Source organism: Podarcis melisellensis (genome assembly GCF_964234715.1).
Source record: "Podarcis melisellensis genome assembly, chromosome: 3".
Taxonomy (NCBI): Eukaryota; Metazoa; Chordata; class Lepidosauria; order Squamata; family Lacertidae; genus Podarcis; species Podarcis melisellensis.
In genome coordinates, this window is record NC_138530.1 from 72,191,667 (window position 1) to 72,205,678 (window position 14,012).

General features: G+C 42.6%; 1 long non-coding RNA gene across 1 annotated transcript; it reads left to right on the plus strand.

The window, feature by feature from the left end:
• Positions 1–1,211: 1,211 nt before the first annotated feature.
• LOC309366179 lies at positions 1,212–13,304 on the plus strand. The gene is made up of 3 exons (XR_014166551.1): positions 1,212–2,220; positions 9,378–9,416; positions 12,201–13,304. It is a non-coding gene; the product is annotated as an uncharacterized lncRNA (long non-coding RNA).
• The last annotated feature ends 708 nt before the right edge of the window (positions 13,305–14,012 follow it).

A 14,012-nucleotide genomic window follows, 5' to 3' on the forward strand; every position in this document is an offset into this window, starting at 1 on the left:
CTTACTCATATTCCTTCATTTGAATAAAGTTTCCCTCCCCCATTGCTTTTAGAGAAAAAAATCATATACATTAAGTATTCTATGGGGGGGGGAATGCTAAACTATTTCAGAAGTGCTGCAGAAAATCTTTCTGGTATGCCTTGCCTTTGATTGTTGCCCTGGGGGCTTATCTAGCTCACATTAAGCAGGTGGCAAATGCAGTGAAAAAGGAAATAGCAATCAAATTAAGTGCTAGTTATTTTTAATATCCTTATTAACCATGACAGTTATGCATTCCACCAGCAAATGTTAATTAGTTTGAATTATTTGCTTACTTTTGTATTCTCATGTGTTTTGTTTCTGATTAATTGCTTTACTACTTGAAAGAGGATGTTTTTTTACCTAATTAATAGTGCCTAATTCTGTAGATATATGCTAGACTAATATGGTTAGTTCTCAGTGGGGGGATGTAGGTTCCCCCCATTTGTGTGCTCAAGAAATATTATTTGGATTGCAGTGCAATTCATAATCTCCAGGGAATTAAGCTGACTGATCACAAGCAGGGTTATTCCTAAACAAGCATGCATAGTCTCTGGCTTGCAAATGTGTGTTAATTTCAAGTGAAAGTAGATTTTATAAGTGTTTAAAAGTCATATTTATTCAGCATAGTGCAGAATTCATTTAGTGCGTTCACAGAGGCATCCATCAAATAGATCAGCAGCTCTCAAACCTTACTGGAGGTCACAGCAAACCACTTACATTCTAACATTGTAAGAACACATTCGTTTTCTTTTTGATTAAACATATAGTAGTAAAAATAACATTCTCCCCTCCCCCTTCATCATCAAACCAGAGATGTGTTATAAGTTTGGCCAGGCTCCAGAGAATGACCTCTTTATCTGGTAAATATGTTTTTAGGGGAAATTAATAGACATAATACAGTGCTGTATTATGAAAATCAGGTACCCCAGATCAGGAAGTTCATACGTTTGCCTGATGAATAATTCAGCCCTGGTTAAAATGGCTTCAGTCTCTGTCATCAGAAATAAATCCAGCCCAGGGCCAAGTACAGATATCCTCAGCTGTCCTGCAACCTTTCTAGTACCAGCTGAATTACCGGTATCTTGCAGACCACAACAGTTGAGAACCTGTGAAAGGAATGATTAGTCGGGTGGGAGGGAGAATGGAAGTGGTGTAGGTCTTTGTTTGAAATTCAGCACTGGGGTGGAGAAGCATATCCTCCAACATATCTCTGATTAAAATAGGGATATCCCATTCCATAATGATAATTTTACTATTTATACCCCACACATCTTACTAGGTTGCCCCAGCCACTCTGGGCAGCCTCCAACATATATATTAACATAAAAACATTTTTTAAAAAACCCTTCCCTATACAGGATTGCCTTCAGACGGCTCAGGGGTCAGATAATTCCATACCCTCCGACGTTTCTCCAATGAAAATAGGGACATCCTAAGGAAAAGTGGGACATTCCGGGATCAAATCAGAAACCAGGGCGGCTTCTCTAAATCAGGAACGACCCTGGAAAATAGGGACACTTGGAGGGTTAGGACTTTGGAGAAGGGTTCTCTCATGAAAAGTGAAGTCATAGTTAAGACTCAGACCATCTGAGTCAGGCCAAAGGCCTGTTCTCACAATGGTTCTCAAACGGTGTCCACACTGGTGGGGCAGGAGAGAATGGCAAAGAAGTGTTGGACAGTTCTTGCAGTAAATAAAAAAAGACCACACAGAGTCAAAAGTCCAAAAGGAAAAACTTTTACTAAAAGCCAAAGGCTTGTTACAAAAAAAAAAAGTCAGACACGCGATATACAAACAAAAGAGAGAGAGAGTAGCTTCCTGATCGCAGGAATTTATCTTTCCTGGCTCAGCGTGACCTTGAGATAGTCAAAACAATATTTGCCTCAGAAGTGAACCTTCTAGAATCTTCCAGCACTTTCCAGTTTCTGCCCTCAAAGACTTTAGTCATGACAGGAAGTGTGGCGGGAAGATTCAAGGACAATCAAAGAAACATTTAAACATTTCATTTGTGTCGATGGGAGTTTGTTTGCCTCAAACGAGACTTAATATAAATGAGGTTACCCAGCAGAAGCAAGCTCATACCTCTCCTTGAGTTTGTATACATAAAGGCAGGGCTTTTTTCAGCCAGAACTCACCAAAACTCATCGCCTCTCAGGTGGACGCCATCGTCTTATTATAAGAGAACAAGGGAGGGGTTCATGGTGAGTTCCAGCACCTCTTTTCCTAGAAAAATGGTTCTGCTTAAGGTACACATGTAAAAAGCTCATTTATAATTCTGTTCTTATGTAGCTGCATTGTTTTACACTTCCTGCATGTTTCATTAACATATTATTTTGTTCTGTGTTACAAATCAAGGAGTGTTTTGCTAGGAGTTGTTTCTTTTTGTTTTCCAATGTATTTCAATTTTTTTTATTTTTAAAAAAATATCAGTGTGGCAAATTTTTATTCTGAAAGTGTGGCCCAGAGGAAAAAAGTTTGAGAACCAGTGTGTTAACCTATTATAGCTTGCCAAAGCATCTTACTGGGTACAGAAAAGGGCTTTCTCTGTGGTGGCACCTGCCTGTGCAACAACCTCTCAGAAATTAAGCAGGCACAAACTATTGGGTGCCTTCTTAAAAATGCATTTGCTCAGGCCCTCAATGTCAGATGCTGCCATTGTTTTTTTGTCTTTTTCTTTTACTGATTTAGTGTTGCTTAGTAGCATATGAGTGGTTTTATAAATAAAAAAAATAAAAATACTAGCAAACTGGTAAGACATTTTTGAACTTTTTAAAAATATGGTGTTTTTTTTATAAATATTTATTAAGATTTTTAAAGAAAAAAGAAAAAAGTACATTAATAATAAACAGTATTGTTTTGCTTTAACAAAGTTTCCTGTCATCTTTGAACTTCCTCACGCCTCCCGCTCCCATTTACATCATTAATAAATTTTTGTCAAGCAAATTATCATCTTATTTCCAACTTGTGTACCAATAAAATACATTAAAATAATTCTCCTTCAACTTTGTTTCTCTTAATCTCTCTTATCGTCATTTCCTGATCTATTTTAGTGATGGCCAATTGTTTATAACCAAGCATCTTTTTTAACATTCCATTAAATCACAATATTTTTGTAAATAAGTCTTAAATTTCTTCCAGTCCTCTTCCATCCTTTCTTCTCCCAGGTCTCGGATTCTGCCAGTCATCTCCGCCAGCTGCATATAGTCCATCAGTTGCATCTGCCATTCTTCCAGTGTGGGTAGATCTTGAGTTTTCCAATTCTTAGCAAGTAGTATCCTTGCTGCTGTTGTCGCATACATGAAAAATGTTCTATCTTTCTTTAACACCTTCTGGTCGACAATGCCCAGGAGGAAGGCCTCTGGTTTCTTAGTGAAGGTATACTTAAATACCTTTTTCAGCTCATTATATATCATTTCCCAGAAGGCCTTCACCTTAGGGCAGGTCCACCAGAGGTGGTAAAATGTTCCTTCATTTTCCTTACATTTCCAGCATTTGTTATCTGACGAATGGTATATTTTGGCAAGTTTAACTGGGGTCATGTACCATCTGTATATCATTTTCATTACATTTTCTTTCAAAGCATTACATGCAGTAAAATTCAACCCAGTGGTCCACAACCTTTCCCAGTCCTCAAACATAATGTTATGCCCAATGTCCTGTGCCCATTTTATCATAGCCGACTTAACCATTTCGTCTTGTGTATTCCATTTCAACAGCAAGTTATACATTCTTGAAAGTACCTTAGTCTTAGGTTCTAACAGTTCTGTTTCCAACTTCGATTTCTCCACCTGGAATCCTAACTTTTTGTCCCTTTTAAAAATTTCCTTGATCTGAGCGTAGTGTAACCAGTCTCGCACTTTATCCTTCATTTTCTCCATACTCTGCAATTTCCAATTGTCTCCGTCTTTTTCTAGCAGTTCCCAATATTTTGGCCAGTAGCCTTCCATATTGGTTCCTTTTCGGGCCTTAGCTTCCAAAGGTGAAAGCCACCTTGGTGTTTTATTTTCCAATAAGTCTTTATATTTTGTCCAGACATTAAACACTGCTTTCCTGACAATATGGTTCTTAAAGGCCTTATTGATCTTAACTTTATCATACCACAAATATGCATGCCAACCAAACGCATTGTTATAACCTTCCAGATCTAAAACATCAGTGTCCTCAAGAAGTAGCCAATCTTTTAGCCAGCAGAAAGCTGCGGCTTCATAGTACAACCTTAAGTCTGGCAGGGCAAAGCCCCCTCTTTCCTTTGCATCTGTTAATATCTTAAACTTGATTCTGGGCTTTTTGCCCTGCCAGACAAATTTGGAAATATCTCTCTGCCACCTCCGGAAACACTCTGTTTTGTCCACAATTTGCAATGTTTGAAACAAAAACAACATCTTTGGCAGCACATTCATCTTAATTGCAGCAATTCGGCCTAACAAAGAAAGCTTCTTTCTTTAATATGTTTTTAAAGGCAAGAGGAACAATCCAGAATTTTAGAAAAATCTATAAAGTTTATTGTAGATTCTTAATCTATTGTAGTGCTATTGAAAAGCCAAAAAAATGGCATTATGGGGGGTGGGGCGGAAAGAGATTCAGCTGTAACACACAAAGTGGGGAGATAGCGGCACACATTTCCAATGTTTCAATAAATGTATTTTTATAGAGGAAAAAATATATGCTCCTTGGTGTTGGTTTTTTTTTTTAAAAAAAAAAGCTTCTAAATGTCCATCTGGCTTTGTAAAATCTGTTTTGGAAAAACTTCATGCTGAAGCATATGAAAGCTTCCCCTGACAACAAAATGTTTTTCAAAACGACAGTTCTATGTGGCTTTCTTTTCTTTTTGGGAAAGCTATTGGAAATACTGGTAAAAATTATTAAAATAAAAAGTTTTGGAAAGTTAAACAAAGATTAAATGTATTAACTGGAGGTCAAAATCTTCAGTGTGAAGTTTGGTGGAAATCTGTATAATGAAATTATTTCTGTATAAGGGGAAATTAGTCCTTCTCAGCCTGCAAAGTTGAGTCCTGCCTTCCCCTCCCCATCCCTCTCTTGGGGAAGAGCAACTCAAAGTTCCCCATCCCCTAGTATCCATAAATTTCAACAACAGGCAAAGATTCAAAAGGAAAAGCTTTTATTCCTTCAAACCTACAGTAAGTACAACATAATAGTCTTGGTACAAAGCTGCTGTTTCATCTTAGCCTGTACTCAGCCATACACAGTCATCAGTTGCACAACACACAAAGGATCTTAACCATCCAGCCTCAGACAATGGGCCCTCTCCATTAGGCCTTGAATACACTCTAAGTAAGCCCACTGAGGTAACAGGAGACCCACCAGTGATCAAGTTGCTGAGGGCCCGAATCTTCAAGTTACAAGGCTCATCCTCCCCACAAAGTCATAGAATCATAGAGTTGGAAGAGACCACAAGGGCCATCGAGTCCAACCCCCTGCCAAGCAGGAAACACCATCAGAGCACTCCTGACATATGGTTGTCAAGCCTCTGCTTAAAGACCTCCAAAGGAGACTCCACCACACTCCTTGGCAGCAAATTCCACTGTCGAACAGCTCTTACTCTCAGGAAGTTCTTCCTAATGTTTAGGTGGAATCTTCTTTCTTGTAGTTTGGATCCATTGCTCCGTGTCCGCTTCTCTGGAGCAGCAGAAAACAACCTTTCTCCCTCCTCTATGTCAGTGTTTCCCAACCGGTGTTCCGCGGCACAGTAGTGTGCCGCGAGACGTGGGCTGGTGTGCCGTGGGAGGGAGGCGGGCGAGTCGGGCGGCGAGAGGCGGGGCGGCGGGGGGGGCGGTGGTGGTGGTGGTGGCGGCCCCCCGGAGCTCTCCCTGCTCCAGCCGGGCTCCGGGCAGCAGCGGCGGAGCAGCTTCACGGGCGGCGAGTGCCGCTCCCCTCAGCCATCCCCGGCTCGGTCCGCGCCGCCCGCCTCCAGCCCGCCGTCGCCTGGCCCCGGGCAGCAGCAGCGTGCCGCCAAGACGCTCGGCTTCTACGAGAGCGACCACCGCAGGCAGCAGAAGCGCGGCGGGGCCTCAGGTGAGCCGGGGGGGCCCTGCGGGGGCTGGAAAGACAGGCAGGCGCGCCCGCGAGCATGTACAGAGTGCATCGCGGCGGGCTCAGAAAGAAAAGCGGAGTGCCTCTGGGCACATGCAGAGTGTTTCTTCTTCTCACGCGAACTCGAGCCCATGCCGCTTCTCGGTTGTTTGGGGGCGGCAGGAGTCAAATTTAGATTTTCCCAAGAGGTGGGAGCAAAAAGGGGCTGCTGTCGTTACGGCGCCAGTTTCTCTCCGGGAATGTCTTGGCGGCACCGAGGAAAATAAATGCACCTTGCACTTAGTCGGGGGTGTTTCGTGGTTGTTCATAGGTGGCGAGGTGGGTCTTGCGCAGGGTGCAAGGGCAAGACCTCGCAGGCGGCCTTCCCACCAGATGTCAAAGAGAAAAATAACTACCAAACTTTCAGAAGACATCTGAAGGCAGCCCTGCTTAGGGAAGCTTTTCATGTTTAATAGGTTATTGTATTTTAGTGTTTTGTTGCAAGCCGCCCAGAGTGGCCGGGGAAACCGAGCCAGATGGGTGGGGTACAAATAATAAATTATTATTATTTAGTTTTTTTCCTCCCTAGAAATGAAGGGCTGAGTGCATTCAGGAGCATGGAGAGATTTGGGTGGCGAGTGACTTTTGGCAGACAGCATTTGGAGCGGGGGGGGGGGCAGGAGGAAGTGAGTGAGCAAGCAGAAATCAAAGCTGAAAGTTGTCTTCTCTCAGCCAAGTGTTGCTGCTCTTTTAAATCAAAAGGTGGCAAGGAGGTTGTAGAAGTAGAAATAGCATTCCTGCTGCGTGCGTGTTTTGTGCACCAAGAAGTGAATCCGGCAGTTCTACTCTGGAAGACAGTACAAGAGTTCCTCTGAAGTCATGACAGCCTTGCCAACTGCTCTCTGATTGGCTCTGCTGTTCTTGCCTTTTCCAAGTTTGAGATTCGGTGCTGTCAAAAGTTTGGAGGAATTTAGTTTTACAAGCACCTAAGCCTTTTTTACAAGCTAGTTTTACAAGCACCTAACCAAAATCGTGGTTTCAAGCTAAGATTTGCTGATCTACCTTTGGACAGTTTTTGGTTGGAAACTGCCAAGGAGTTCCCCCTTCTGGCAAACAAAGCTATTTTGACATTGCTCCCATTTTCCAGTACATATCTCTGTGAGTTGAGCTTTTCAAGCATGATTGCTATAAAACTAAATACACAGAGAGACTGAGAGCTGTTGACGAAGAGCTACGTGTGTGTCTTTCTTCGATTCCAGCCAGAATATCAGCTTTGTGTTCAGCCAAACAGGCCCAGGTTGCGCACTGAATAAAGTATTTTATAATTTTTCATATTTCTGTTTACTTACTATTTCATAATAAAGTAATTATAAAATACTTTCTTTGTGTTTATTTGATTCCTATTAAAGAGAGTTACTTTATATATAGTCAATATAGGCACAGAGTTAATTTTTTAAACATTTTCTAATGGTGGTGTGCCTCAAGATTTTTTTCATGAAACAAGTGTGCCTTTGCCCAAAAAAGGTTGGGAAACACTGCTCTATGTGACATCCTTTTATATATTTGAACATGGCTATCATATCACCCCTTAACCTCCTCTTCTCCAGGCTAAACATGCCCAGCTCCCTTAGCCATTCCTCATAAGGCATCGTTTCCAGGCCTTTGACCATTTTGGTTGCCCTCCTCTGGACACGTTCCAGTTTGTCAGTGTCCTTCTTGAACAAATCTCACTTCTGTATCTTGCCTGGTCCTCCATTTTGTGGCTAGGAGCCACATTTAAGCAGTCTCATTAAGATGAGAACTGTGAGAAATTATTTGGTGCAGAAATTTAAAAAAGATTCAACTTGAAACTCTGTGTGTATTCTACATCTTTTTGTTTAATTATAACCAATCAGACAACAAGGTTTGTTCTTTTCTCTCTCTTTTGCATACAATATGTCCCTCACTTTTGATAAATAAAATGTCATGCACCTATTTTGGCCACCAGATGGCAGCACCTCACCACAAAGAGTCAGACCCTGTTAGAATGATAAATTACATGAGCTTGCACAATGAAAGTGCCACAGGTCCATGGCTTTTTTCAGCTGGAACTCGCCGGAACTCAGTCCCAGCACCTCTCAGATGTGCACCATTTCCATTATAAGAGAACAAGAGAGGCATTCATGGGGAGCTTTGTCCCTCTTTTTTTAATAGAAAAATAGCACTAGACAGGTCAATAACGCACCCACTCTTCTTCAAGAATCAACTGCCAACAAATTTCAGTCCTAATTCTGCTTGAGAAGAAGCTGGGGCTTCTAAAACAGTGCTGGGGAACCTGTGGCCCTCCAGATGTTTTTGGACTCCCAAATCTATCAGGCCTAACTAGCATGGGCAGTATTGAGGGATGATGGGAGCTGTAATCCAACAGCATCTGGGAGGCCAAAGGTTCCCTGGCCCTGTTGCAAAACTCTTTTGCCCCTGATATTTTTTTGCCAAGGTGTGGGCACTAATCTCAAATAGCCTTCCCATAGTGTTAGTTGGGGAAACCGTGTGAACCATGCTAATTCTTTCTTGTTTTCAGCTGCTGCAAAATGCCTACACAAGGCCTTCCAAGTGAGGGATTGTTCTTGACTGTAGCTGCCTCCCTTGAGCACAAGGACAAATTCTCCCTGGCCCAATGTTCTGACCTGCCAGAAAGAATGGGCTAGGTACATGGCCACTTGGGGACAAAGAACTTGAGCAGCTGCACTAGTACGTGTACAAACTATGCTGTGGTGACTTGGTTAATGTCAGACTGAGCTGGCGAACCGTTCTGAGCTAAAAGGCTTCATTTCCTTCTGGGAAACCTTTCAGCAGCCACTTGTGGGTGAGGCCAGAGGCAAAAGTAGATGAAGCAATCCCCACCCCCCCACCCCTCCAGGCAAGCAAGAGGAATTATCAGCCAGGCTGAAGCACTTTAAATCAGGGCTGGTGAGGGGGGTGTTACTAGGAATAATGTGCAGCTCAGAGAGAGTCCGTCCAAGGGCCAGGTAGAGAGACCTAAATGGTTGTGTTCAGCCCTTGAGCTTGAGATGTGGACACTGGCAATGAGAGGAATCTTGGATTCAGCTATATTGATTTCTAATTATACTGAATTATTTTAATTTGTGGTTATATTGACCTGAATATAAACTGAGATTTTAGAGTATTCTATTTAGTGAGCTATTTCAGAAATGTGGTAGCCCTTAGTTCCAATAGCTGGTTTCAGTTACATGTAACAAATGCTCTGAGATCAGAGCCACTCCTAAAACATACTAGGCACAATACAGACTAGCAGCAATCTTAAATTTTTATTTTTTTCATTTTTCAGATGTTAGTTTTCCTTCAGAAGCCGATGTTAATGGATCTGGTAAGTATGCTTTGCCTTGCTACTGAAATCCCATTAGAATTAAAACTCATGGGATGAGAAGAATAGCATGTTGCAAGTCCTGATAAGCATTTATATTAGGGAATAAGACCCATTCAACCCAGTTAGATTTAGTTCAAAGTAAATTTGCATAGGACTGTGCTGTGCAGACATTTCAGCTTGCATATGTAGGAATCACAAGCTTTAAATCCCCCCTTTTTTATCGCAGAGCACCCTGAACACAGAAAAAGAACATCAGAAGACTAGCTAAGGGGAAATTGGCAACACCAGTGTACATTTTCAGAGTACAGAGGAATGTTTTGCTATTTAGAGTGCTAAGCAAAATAGTAGCAACACATTATAATTACATCATGGTGGTTACTGACACCAAAATCTAAATATGGCATATGGAGTTGGATGGCTAAAAATGTCCCTCCATTTTTAGGAAAAATACACCTTTGGCATGGTGTATCTAGCCACAAAATTTGAGATGCAAAGTACATGTTCAACATCAGCCAAGTCACAGCTGTTTTGCAGTATGTAAGTGCAGCAAAAATTTTACACTAACCAAGAATGTGCTTGAAGACTGGTTACTTCAGAGCCAATGCCCAGCATTACAAATCTCACTTGCAGGGAAGTATTTGCATACATTGCTTTCATTACAAAAATCATGCTTTGCAGAAACCCACAAGAGAAAGCAAGACACACAAAAGGAAAATAGCATTCTTGGATACACTGAAACTCTCTAACCAGAAAGCACATCTCCACAATTAGCCTGAAGCCATGTCAAGGAGGCCTTTCCAGATTACAGTATTATTGGGGAACAAACAATCTTCAACCATTACTCAGGTGTTGAAGGGCAGCCAAACACCTATCCTCAAAGTAGTGCAGTTGTTAACATAGAGCTTCTCCAGACATCCTTTTTATTGCATATCCATGATGATGAGCACTCTTGATGCTATGGGGATAGTCACATGCAATCCTGCCTTCAATACTGTTTGTGCCTGGAAACGTTTTGAGGTGGTCAGACTGTTTCATTTCCAATCAGTGCCTATCCCATAACTTCCTGCTGCTAAAAACCTAGAACTTTTTGTAGCACACATGTTTTCATTTATTTCTGTTTTCTATAGCCTTTCTGGACAGCAATAATGTGGTGGCATCACAATAAAATTCTTGTCTGGAGGGGCTCTCAGCAATTGCACGGTTCTTTTCTCAAGCAAATAACTCCTCTTGCAGTTTGTTTGTCAAATTGTGGCGGGAAGAATTGTAGGTATAATGTCAGCCACTCACAGCTAGCAGTTTGCTGCTTATTTCAGTTGCTCCTGTTGATAATGCCTCTGATTGGTAGCAGGTTTAGAAAGTAGATGAAAGACTACAGGTTTTTGTTTTGTTTTTTAAATAAAGCACATAAGTCTAAGGACTGCTGCCCTGCTCACTCTGCTTGCTAACTCCGCCTTTCCTCCAACCCTCCTTCCCCACCTGTCCAACCCACCTCTGTTTACATCTCACCCACCCCCTTTTCAGCCCCTCATAGCTTGCCCAAACCTCACATCATCTCCCCCCACAGCTCATCCCAACACCCTTTTAAAGGAGGGGGAGGCATTTCAGAGACCAATTTTCTGAAACCCCTCCATCTTTAATGGTGCGGAATTTCACAGAACACAGAACACTTTGCCAAAGTGCTCTGTGAATGCCTTCCCCTTTTGTTAAACAGCTTGCCTGGGCCGCCTGCCATCTGCGCTGCTTGCTTGCCTCCCTGCCTGCCATTCTGTCATGCTGCAGTTGGTGTGATGCCCTGTTGGTGGCCACATGAACTGTAGCATGACAACAGCATTACATTTTTATTTATATAGGAAGAGTGTCCTTTACTCTGATGCCCTGCTTGTGGGCTCTTGAAGGCTGCTGAGTACTTCAAACAGAATACTTCACAACAGTACAACTCCATATATAACACAACATTCCCTTCACACACTTTATAAAAATGCTAATAATATATTGGATGTTATAAAAAGCTTTGTCAGATTATCTGCTTTTGAATTTGAATGATACTAACTGTTTGCAGCAAGATTCCGTGGATAATAGACTAGGGTGGTGTGGAGATTGCATGGATAAGCTCACAGGGACATGAATAAGTGAGCAAATGACTTCCCTGTTTTCTTCACTGAACCTGTCCTTCTCATCTTACAATTTCCTCCAGCAGCTGTGGGAAAACAAGTAGAATCAGCATCATGTGTCACACTTGCTCTTCTGAGGCCACCCGCAGTTGTCATCACTTTTAATGGGGAAAACAACCCCAGAGAATGAGGAGGAGTGATATCATACACTGGCTAGGAACTAATGGAAGCAGTAAAAGGCAGGGTGGCAATGGGAGTGGAGCAAACAAAAACACTTTAAACATAATGTATGTGCCGGAAAAATACACGAGGTATTGTTGAGAGAGACATCCTGAAAAGGAGGGGGGGAGAATAGAAGAGGACAGTTCCCTTCCTTTCATGTATTTCATTCTCAGGATGCTGGATCTTACAAGCGGTTCTACCCCTGGGAACAGGCTGAAGTAGCAAAAAGAGAAATATTTGAGCACTCTGAGTGGTCACTGTAAAACATTAGGAAATTTCAAACTGCCTGTGGGTGACATTAATCAACACTGCTCAGTTGTTAAAGCACGAAACACTGAATGAGAGATGGCTCTTCTTAAGAGCACAGAGACCTTATAACTAGTCTGACAGTCTAAATTATAAGGTCCATCGTTATCAGCTCAATTTCTCCATTGCTTGCTTCTTCTTCCAGGATTAATTTAAGCAAAGACTGACCTGCAGAGTGAGGCAACTTCCCCAGCTGGCAAATGCTTGGGAGGCAGCAGGCAGTGGAGGCAGCACCCCCAGCCAGTGGCAGTCTTTGGACTCAGATTTCAGCAGCACCCTGTGCAATGCTAAAATTTGGTCCCCCCCCCCACCTCTTGAGCTACAACATTGTTGTGGTGCCCCCTGTGGCCGAACCACTCACACTACCCTAAAACCACCTCTGCCCCAGCTGTTTTTCCTGAGCCCCCTGACCAGAACCTTTTGTTGGAGAACAGAAAGTACCGTATATGTCATGTGGCATGTCCTGTACCCCCATAACTACCTTCAAGTGCAGCAGAGGACTCTATCCCATTGCCTGTATTGAAGTAAGTCAACCATCACTCAGCCTTTGTACACTGAATTGGGGGTTGTGGCTGCCATCTTGTCCTTTGCTTCAGGCAGCAAATAGTCTTGAGAGGACCCTGCCAGGACCTAGCTCCAAAACTAGTTTTCAGGGCAAATATTCAATGCAACAATACATTTTTAAATCCCTGTAATTGAGAAGGTAGTGTTCAAGCATGTGAAAAGCATCTTCCTGCCCTCAAAACTGAACCATACCTATCCTCCACATGGTCAGAATTGGAAAGGGGGTACCATAGATCAGAGCCAAAATCCCACCTCAACACCTCTTATTTTACAAATGGAGCCCATTCTGCCTTGTCCACCTCTTTCTCTCTCCTGTTTCTTTTGAGGAATCCCTTGAAGGTTGTGTGAACTACGTTGCTTCATATTACCAGGAGTGTGAGGTGGGGGGCAGTCCAGAATAGAAAACAGGTGGTTGTTGGAATTATTCTTTTCATCCGCTGTGGTTCAGTGTGCAGCAACCCCCTGGAGCATGAGAGTTTATCACAGGAGCCAGGGCTGTATATTCCAATACGGTTGTGCAGGGTTTCAAAGCCATCTATCCACAAATTAAAAGACGCCTGCTTCTTGGGAGAAAGGTGATGGCAAACCTAGACAGCATCTTAAAAAGCAGAGACATCACCTTGCCAACAAAGGTCCGTATAGTTAAAGCTATGGTTTTCCCAGTAGTGATGTATGGAAGTGAGAGCTGGACCATAAAGAAGGTTGATCGCCAAATAATTGATGCTTTTGAATTATGGTGCTGGAGGAGACTCTTGAGAGTCCCATGGACTGCAAGAAGATCAAACCTATCCATTCTGAAGGAAATCAGTCACCTCGTGAGAAGAGAAGACTCCCTGGAAAAGATCCTGATGTTGGGGAAGATTGAGGGCACAAGGAGAAGGGGACGACAGAGGACGAGATGGATGGACAGTGTTCTCAAAGCTACCAGCATGAGTTTGACCAAACTGCAGCAGGCAGTGGAAGGCAGGAGTGCCTGGCATGCGCTGGTCCATGGGGTCACAAAGAGTCGGACACGACTAAACAACTAAACAAAAACAAATCCACACTGCAATCTCTCAGATTTGAACATTTTGGCAATATTCCTTGCTGGCTGTTGGAGAATGCCCTTTTATTTTCCACCTACCCCCAGGCTAGTAAGGAAGTGGGATAGATACATGAATGTGCAATAGCAGGAGTCAACACTGTGCCTACAGGTGTACATGTGCCAACAGAGGCCTCCCCCCCCTGCTGAAATTAGGCTTGCTTTAAGAAAGCATAGTTTTATGATGTTAAGTGGGTGTCGGTCTGGATGAAACCCTGGGTCCCCTTTCCAAACCTTTGAACTTTTATCTGTGAGGTTAGAATGTGTTAAGAGGGAACTTAATGAACAGGTCAAACTAGTCCCTTTTTCAGG